The sequence below is a fragment of the Suncus etruscus genome, chromosome 4 (assembly GCF_024139225.1).
Source record: "Suncus etruscus isolate mSunEtr1 chromosome 4, mSunEtr1.pri.cur, whole genome shotgun sequence".
NCBI lineage: Eukaryota > Metazoa > Chordata > Mammalia > Eulipotyphla > Soricidae > Suncus > Suncus etruscus.
The window spans coordinates 164,183,814-164,192,891 of NC_064851.1; the positions used below are offsets into that span (position 1 = coordinate 164,183,814).

Genomic DNA, 9,078 nt, shown 5'->3' on the forward strand with positions numbered 1-9,078 from the left:
AGAACCACTGAACTATAGGTTCCAGGCATACTAATTATCTAACACCAAGGTCTTTCTTCATGGTCCCAGGATAAGTTTTCTTCAATAGCAGTTGTAGTCAGGCTTAATCTGCCCTTAGAGCAAATTGTTGCTGTTTTCTAGTCATCATGGGTGTCATATGAGCCCACCCTGAAGCATGTCGATGCCAGGGCAGCATTGAGGCCTCCTCAGGTGGAAATTTGATATCTGGTGCTGGTATAGAAAACCACTCCAGTTCCAAAGATGGAATCCAAGTTTCAGAGTTGGATAGTCATTGTCTGATCAACAGAGGCCTAAGTCGAGTCACTTTGACAAATGCTCAGGTTAAAAAGGCCCCCTGCAATAAAAAAAAAAAAAGAGAGTTTCTGTCCCTATTAGATAATAACTTTCTATAAATAAGACTTCACCATTTTAATGAACTTATGCAAAAAGAAAAAAATCTCACATGAGTGGTGCATATGGAGATAAAAATAACAAGCTAAATAATCCCTATAACTTGGTTTTAATCTGAACTTAGATCCCAATTAAGATTTACTTAATAGAATTCGTATTAAGCAGATCCAAAAAGGGTATTGGGAAGGCTACTTATACACAGTGAAAGCACAATAAGATTAGTAACTATTGGGCCCGGAGAGATAGCACAGCGGCGTTTGCCTTGCAAGCAGCTGATCCAGGTGGTTGGTTCGAATCCCGGTGTCCCATATGGTCCCCCGTGCCTGCCAGGAGCTATTTCTGAGCAGGCAGCCAGGAGTAACCTCTGAGCAACGCCGGGTGTGGCCCAAAAACCAAAAAAAAAAAAAAAAAAGAATAGTAACTATTAAGAAAATACATTTAAAGAAAAATACATATCCCCTTTAAGTCTTTTGAAATAGTCTGTGGGGGATAAAATCTAGGACACAATTTTAACTTGTGACATGGTCTTGTGGAATCTGAGAAACAGTTCTCAGAAACCGGGCATCAGACAGTGTCCTCAAGCTGGGGGTCTCTCCAGAGCTGAATCCAGTAGTGAGCAACAGTCCACAGTGAGGGGAGTTGAGAGAAAAGAAGCTGCATAGAATGAATCAATAGGAGCAGTGGCTATAGCTTCTTTACAGGCCAAGGAAAAGTGGGCTGGGAGGCTGTCCTCTATTTTGGGAGCTGAGACGCCACTGGCTGGGACAGGGGGAAGGTTCCAGTTCCTGAAAAGTTAGGAACCAAGGGTAAAGAGGGTTAAATAGGGAGAAGTATGGGATCAGGGGAGAGAAGGGGAGAGGATAGAACACATATTCTGTCACTACTGTTTCAAGTTTACCACCTGCCCTCCCACCTGCCCTTTCCCTGCCTGCAGGGCAGACATTTTTTCTTCTCACTCTTTCTATTTTTCTTTTCAGACACTGATTTGCAATATTGTTACTGAAAGGGTACATACATTTTACTTTATCAGCACTCAGTCTTGTCCAGAGTGATCTTTTCCAGTCATCATTTCATAGTGTCTCTTCTCTGCCTTAACTGCACTCACCTGTTATTTGTGGCAAAATTCTTAACATGATTTGGTTCTCCTGGCCCTCTTTTCTATTATATTTGGATATTAATATATACTTTTATCTTTTTATGTCCCTCATATGAGTACAATAATTCTATGTCTCCCTATGACTAATTTTACTCAACACAATTCTCTATAACCATGTGTAAACAATTTTTATGACTTCTTTTTTCCTAACATTTGTGCATCATTCTATTGTGTAGATGGGCCATAGTTTCTTTATATGTACCTCAAAAATGGTGAGAAAGACAAAAAGACTGGCCATAAATGGGAGAAACTATTCAACCAATGTCCATCTGATAAAAGGTTAAAATTTATGATATATAAGCATTGGTACACTATATCAAGAAAAACATCAAACCCTATAAAAATGGCAAAAAAGATAATCAGCTACTTCCTCAAAGAAGAAATATAGAAGACTCAAAGGCAAAGGAAAAATGTTCCATGTCATTAATCTTTAGGAAGATGCAAATCAAAACAACAATAAGATATCATCTCACACCAAATAGACAGGCACACATTAAAAAAAAAAACATCCAAGAATAACCAGTGCTGGTGTTGATGAGGGAAGAAAGGGACTCTCATTCACTGCTGGAGCAAATGCTGACTGGTCCAGCTTTTTTGGAAAACAATATGAATATTCTTCAAAATGCTGGGAATTGAACTCCCCTCTAGTCAAGCAATACCACTCTTAGAGATAGGAAGCCCAACTCACCTAGGATAAAAGCCCTTTGCAGTACTATGTTCATTGCAGCACGATTCACAATAGACAGAATATGGAAACAACCCCAGGCTCAAAAACAGATCAACAATTTTTCATTTGCATAGTTTTTCTGAGCTTGGATTATAGTTTTTTTTTTTTTAAAAGTACCAGGGATATTGTTGGGAAATTGTTGACATTTAGCAGTCATTGAATGAGATGACTATTTAAGACCATAAATGTTAATTCCATTATAAACCACATTCCCTTAACACTATTACATTTTTAAAGCAAAGTACTTTGTTTTGTATCTCATGGAGTTTGATTATAGATTAAAGTTTTATTTAGAAGATAAAGAAGTTTAACATAGGAGGAATATAATCCTGTGTATGAATTTGAAATTTTCAAAAGTTCCTTTTGGGAAGGGAACTATATAACACTGCATGAAATACAGATTTTCAGTCATTGACTGAAGTTCACCACAAATAACACACAAATAGTTGTGTGTGAGGATCGGAGGATAGTGCAGTGTACAAACCCCTGTCACCACATGCTCCTCCATTCCTCAGCACCACTGCACATGTCTGATCTTGGTGGTTCCCAAATATCCCTAGGTGTTGTTCCTAGTAAAAAAGAAAAATTGGTTGTTTAGTTTCTAATAGCATTCTCCACATTTATCTCATAATTAATTCCTAGATTTTACTTACTATGTCTCTTTTACTTGCTCTTTACCCCACTGCAACTGACTGCTCTGTACCATGCCTTGATCTGCTCTCAAGCAACTCATCTAAGAAAAGAGCCTCTTCAGAAGACTGTGTCTTTTTTTTATCCTTATTTAAACACCGTGATTACAAACATGATTATAGTTGTATGAGTACAGTCATGTAAAGAACACCCCCCTTCACCGGTGCAACATTCCCACCACCAATTTCCCAGATCTCCCTCCTCCCCACCCCCCTACACCTGTACTCGAGACAGGCTTTCTACTTCCCTCATTCATTTTTAAAGCTTCATAGTACTTAGGTGTTCGGGTGTTTGCATCCAGTTGCCTAGATATCCCAGCAGTAAATCTTACTACTTGTCTCATTTTGTTACTATGCTCCCTCCATCTAGACCACAACCCAGATAAAGCCCTTTTCCTAATGCTCTGTTCCATGACCCAAAATGGTCTTTGCCTTTATAATCTTACCTGTGAAGAAGAGCCCTACCTATCACCCATATTCACCAAGAATCTATTATGTTATTTTACTTTAGGGTAATCTCAATTCATTTTTATTTTTATCATTAATAACTAATTATCACAAAGCTTCTCTAAGTTGATGCAAATCTCATATACATTCTATGCTACTAAACTTTTAACTGTGTAATCTTTTTTTTTTTTTTTTTTTTGGTTTGTTTGCTTTTGGGTCACACCTGGCAGTGCTCAGCTCAGGGGTTATTCCTGGCTATGTGCTCAAAAATCACCCCTGGCAGGCTTGGGGGACCACATGGGATGCCGAGATTCGAACCACAGTCCATCCTGTGTTGGTCACGTGCCAGGCATATTAAAGTACTCATAAATCTGTGATCCTAAATTAGTGACCAGGCTTTAAAAATACTAATTTAATTGGGACACAGTGGTAGGGCATTTGCCTTGCACGCATCTGATCCAGGACAAATGGGTAGTTTGAATTCTGGCATCCCATATGGTCCCCCAAGCCTGCCAGGGGTGATTTCTGAGCATAGAGTCAATAGTAACCACTGAGAGCTGCTGGGTGTGACCACAAAACAAAACAAAACAAAAAGACATTAATTTATTTTAATTGCAGAGACATATATTTTGTGTTAAGACTGGTAGTTATAAAACATTTATCTGGAGGATTTTTAGCTGGCACGGACAGGCAGCTGGCAGGCCTCCCCATGGGCCAGCGGCATTTTGGTCCGGCCTAGGTTCAGGGGGGCCCGGACCTGGGTTACCCGACCCCCCTCTCCCCTATTCCTCTGGATCTCCAGGTGGGTTCCTGGAAGGAGTTGACGGGGCACCCTGGGTTTTCCTCACTCCCAGGCCAGGCCGGGACACTGGCCTAGTGTGGGGCTCAAATCCCTGTCCTTCGGGCTTGGGAGGGTCTCGTCTCTCTCCCTTCCTGGAGCAGGATTTTTAGCCGGCTCGGACGGGCAGCTGGCAGGCCTCCCCATGGGCCAGCGGCCTTTTGGTCCGGCCTAGGGTCACTTGGACACTGGCCTAGGGTGGGGCTTAGGGGGTGGAATTTGATCTGGTGGGAGGCAGATAGCTGCTCAGTTATACTCAGGCTGTCACTGGAAATTTCATACCAGTCTACATTTTGCAAACTGCGCGGGGGTGCTAGAACATTTGCTTCTCCCAACCATCAGTACCCCAGATTTACCCTTCTTAACTTTAGTAACACATAGTTTTAATCTCTGACCTAAGACATACAGTAGTTCTAACAAATCCCAGAACTATTTAGAAGGACACAAATTGAACACATATTGAACACATATATCTTTTGAATATTTTATGGTTATTTTCTTTAACTGATGTAACTTTCTATATATTTTTCCACCATGTTTCTATCCACTTTTCATCTTGTCTTTTCTTTGTAAGCTGTTTAGTAAGGATTGTTGTTGGAACTGTCCCTCAGTTTGATGCCTATGATTGAACTATGTCATGGAAATTGCTGGTCTTGTTCCTATTGCCTCCAGATGCACCAATAACGCTTCATGGCATTGATCCTTGTTTGCATAGACACATTAAAATGGGAAAACACCATACATATAGATAAGTTCTTATCTAATAAATCTCAGTACAATGTACCCTTACGCCCTGAACATTGATATAATGACCTGGCACAGGCTTCAGAAGAATGGGCATCCATTCATGCCAGAACCAGGCAAGCTATCTATGAAACATCCAAGGTCTTTTATAGCAACAGCTGGAAGCAGTCCTCTACCAGGAAAGACACTACCAAGGGTCTGACATCGACCCCCTAAAAAGAGACTTCCGTTTACACTGAGAAGACTTGACAACAACAATGATCTGCTCTACAGGACATGGTTCTCTCTAGTACCCCTTAAATGTGAGGTGAAACGAGAGCATGCTCTGCACCATCCTGACTGCAATATGGGATATGCAGACTCCAGGATCTTTAATACAGAAGCATGATATCAACAACAGAGACTATGTGAGGAATGGAGGTGTATTGCCACTACAGACGATGACTTGAATTGGACAAACTAGTTTGCCTGGAGCCCAGAGTCAGTCCTGTGCCAGGAAACTTCAGGGGTAGGGTTTCCTTGTATTTAGACCATAATTTGTCTTGCCATGTCCCTTATGTTTTGGTGGGCCTATGCAAATAAATGCCACTTTAATACCGTTTTTTACTAAGTTCCTTTGACTCCAATCCTTAAGAAAAACAACCCACTAAAACTTTTGAGGTTAACTTAAACTAGTAAGCATGTGCATGGAACTAGAGAAATGTACTTTGCCCTCAATGTTTAAAGAGTTGCATAAGTCTAATGTCTTTAGATTATAATGTGTGCTGCTAAGAAACAGTATGTACTACAACTGGGGATTTGAGGGACAAAGTAATTGTATTGGACATGGGTTTAGTTTTGTTTTTCTTAATGTTCTTTGGCTGAAAGTTCAAGGCTGGGATATCATCGATGAGAATACTGTGAATTTTGTTTATGGGTGATTGGGCTTCCACTGTAACTTTACCCTTTCCTCTTTCTTTGCATCTTTGTTGTCATAATTAAAATAAAAAAAAAACATTTATCTGAAAATTTTTATTTGATATTTCAAGGAAAAAATATGTAGCTGGATATCAGGGAATCTATAGCTGACAGAAATAGTTTTATGTAAGGACTGAAATAAATGGAAATGGGGCCAGAGACATAGCATGGAGGTAGGGCATTTGCTTCACATGCAGTAGGATGGTGGTTCGAATTCTGTCATTCCATATAGTCCCCAGCACATGCCAGGAGTGATTTCTGAGCATGGAACCAGAAGTGACCCCTGAGTGCGGCCAGGTGTGACCCAAAGAGCAAAAAAAAAAAAAAAGGAAATAACTTAGTTATTATATTGAGATCAAATTACTAAGCCTCAGGGAAAAATATAAACTATTAAATCAGCAATGACAAAATACATCATGCATCATCTATATCATAGATTAAAAAATTATTCAATTGGATTATGTTGCTTTGTTTTCAGAACATATAAAAAGGAATAATTTTTATCTTCTGAGAGACAGTTGCTTTAGAACTTTATGATGTATTTTGTCATACATTTGTAAAATTATGTTTATTTTAGATGGTTCAAAATTATTAGAGTATTAAATTATTAAAGAAGTTTTAATTTAAAGATTTTTCTCAATAATATATTAGAATAAACAGAAAATCAGATATGTTAAGGAAGAGTTATGTTTTTTTATTGTTTCTCATCAGTTATATTAGCTTTTTTCATATTGCTCATAGTAAAACATTTTTAGTCGACTAGTCAGAATTTGGGGAGAAGTATGGATGAAGTAAAACTGAAAGTGTGGGTCGTACTTTGATTCTTCAAAGAGATTCCATCTGTCTCTAAGCTGCCATCTTAAAAGTTCTATGTGATGGGGCCGGAGTGGTGGTGCAAGCGGTAAGGCGCTTTGAGCATGCTAGCCTAGGATGGACAGCGGTTCAATTCCCCGGTGTCCCATATGGTCCCCCAAGTCAGGAGCGACTTCTGAACACATAGCTTGGAGTAACCCCTAAGGGTTACACACACACACACACACACACACACACACACACACACACACACACACACACACACAGTTTTATGTGAAAATGCGACAAAAGGCTAGCTACTACTCAAGCTAGCTACTCAGTTGAAATAAATAAGAACCATCTGCTAGGCTGACATCCACACTACTGACTCTTGTCAGGCTTTTTGTCCTCCAGTGAGGTTTTTTAAATCATGGACTTACCAGATGGCATTTTACTGGAAAATTTATATGATAAATTGACTTTACAGAACAAGAATTTTGTATTATAAGGTCCTAGAATAGATAGCTATTAGGTTGTTATAATTTTATGATGAAAATATCTTGGAACTAATCTAAAAGCAAAAATATCAAGTTACTTATTAAAATACTCATTTTTGTTCTAGTAGGCAGAGCTAAACCATGGATAAAATAGTCAGAAAACTGGCCTGAGTATCAAGCCATGGAATAGAAAAATTTACTTTGTATTTCTGCAACACAGTGCTTTACAGAACTCAGAAATGAAAATTGGCTCCACTTATGATTTAAAAGGTTTGTTTTTAAAAGACATTTGTTGATTGTGAAAGTTTTCTATTACAACTTTTGATGAAAAGAAAAATTATTCATTGCCAATGTATTTTTACCAATTTTTTTGTTTTGTTTTTGGGTCACTTCCAGCAGCAGTCAGGGGTTACTCCTGGCTCTACACTCAGGAGTCGCTCCTGGCAGGCTTGGGGCACCATATGGGATGACGGGATTCGAACTACCATCTGCATGCAAAGCAAACGCCCTACCTCCATGCTATCTCTCCGGCCCCTATTTTTACAAATTCTTTTAATAAATAAGCATTCACACTGTTCAAGAATCTAGAGATGTGTCCCAGTTTCTCTTAATATTTTGCGCCATTTTCTCTGACATTAGCATAGACAGAACCATCTTTGTTCTTTTTTTTCCATAGAAATTCTGGTTCTATGTATATCAATAACTTAATAGAAATTAAATTTAGCTTCCAACATGCCTATTCTAGGATGGTGGTACATTCAAAACCATTCTTGTAAAAAAAAAGTTTAGTTTGTTAATTTAATAGCATCATGTTGCCATTTAAAGTGTCTTTTCACTTTTTTTAAAATATGGAACTCTTCATGAATTTGCATGTCATCCTTGTGCAGGGGTCATGCAAATCTACTCTGTATCGTTCCAATTTTAGTATATGCACTGCCAAAGCGAGTACTCTTTTCACTTTCTAAAATGATTTTGCACATTTCTTTTTTTTCTCTTTTTTTCTTTTTTTATTGAAATATTTATATAAGCACCATAATTACAAGCATGATTATAGTTGGGGTTCAGTCATAAATAGAACACTCCCCCTTCACCAGTGTGTGGAGAGCCAGATCCAAGCTGGAATCTAACAGGACAATTGTGTACGTGACCTGAAGCATTGGCCATCGTTTAAGCCTTGGAGCCAAAGAAAAAATTCTCAAGGTCCTCTGTTAAACATTTGAGAAAGCTAGCAACAGTTTAATGCTTCAGCAAATTTTAAGTAAAGAACAGACCATTCTTGTACCAGAATGTACAGATAGGAGGTATGCAGTGTTCCATGCCTGGCTTATAGAGATTAACCACAAGATGTTCTTTGTAAAGCTGTTTGTCACAAGGGCTGTACCATCCTGCCTACCCTCTTCCCCTGAAAGTTTCCTCATATAAGAAGAGCCTGCTGCCTAATAAAATTTTGGACCTTGATCAGACTCCCATTTGACTCGGTCCCTTTCTTTCCCAACCATTCTTTTTTCCACAGGTTGGATCCAACCCACACCCACGAATAACTGAGCCCTTCAGGTCGGGGCACCAGTGCAACATTTCCACCACCAATGCCCCTGCTCTCCATCCTCCTCCTCCCCTGCCTGTATTAGATACAGACATTCTAATTCTCTCATTCATTAATATTGTCATGATATTTGTTAGTGTAGTTATTTCCCTATTAGCATTCTTTGTGGTGAGCTGCATATTGTGAGCCCATACTTCCAGGCTTAACTTTATGTCTCTGGAATTATTAAAATAATGTCTTTACTTTTTTTAACCCATAGATGAGTGAGACTATTCTG

General features: G+C 39.0%; 1 non-coding gene across 1 annotated transcript; it reads right to left on the minus strand.

Moving 5' to 3' along the window:
• Positions 1-8,100: 8,100 nt before the first annotated feature.
• LOC126008519 (U6 spliceosomal RNA) lies at positions 8,101-8,207 on the minus strand. The gene has a single exon (XR_007495846.1). It is a non-coding gene; the product is annotated as a U6 spliceosomal RNA (small nuclear RNA).
• Between the last annotated feature and the right edge of the window lie 871 nt (positions 8,208-9,078).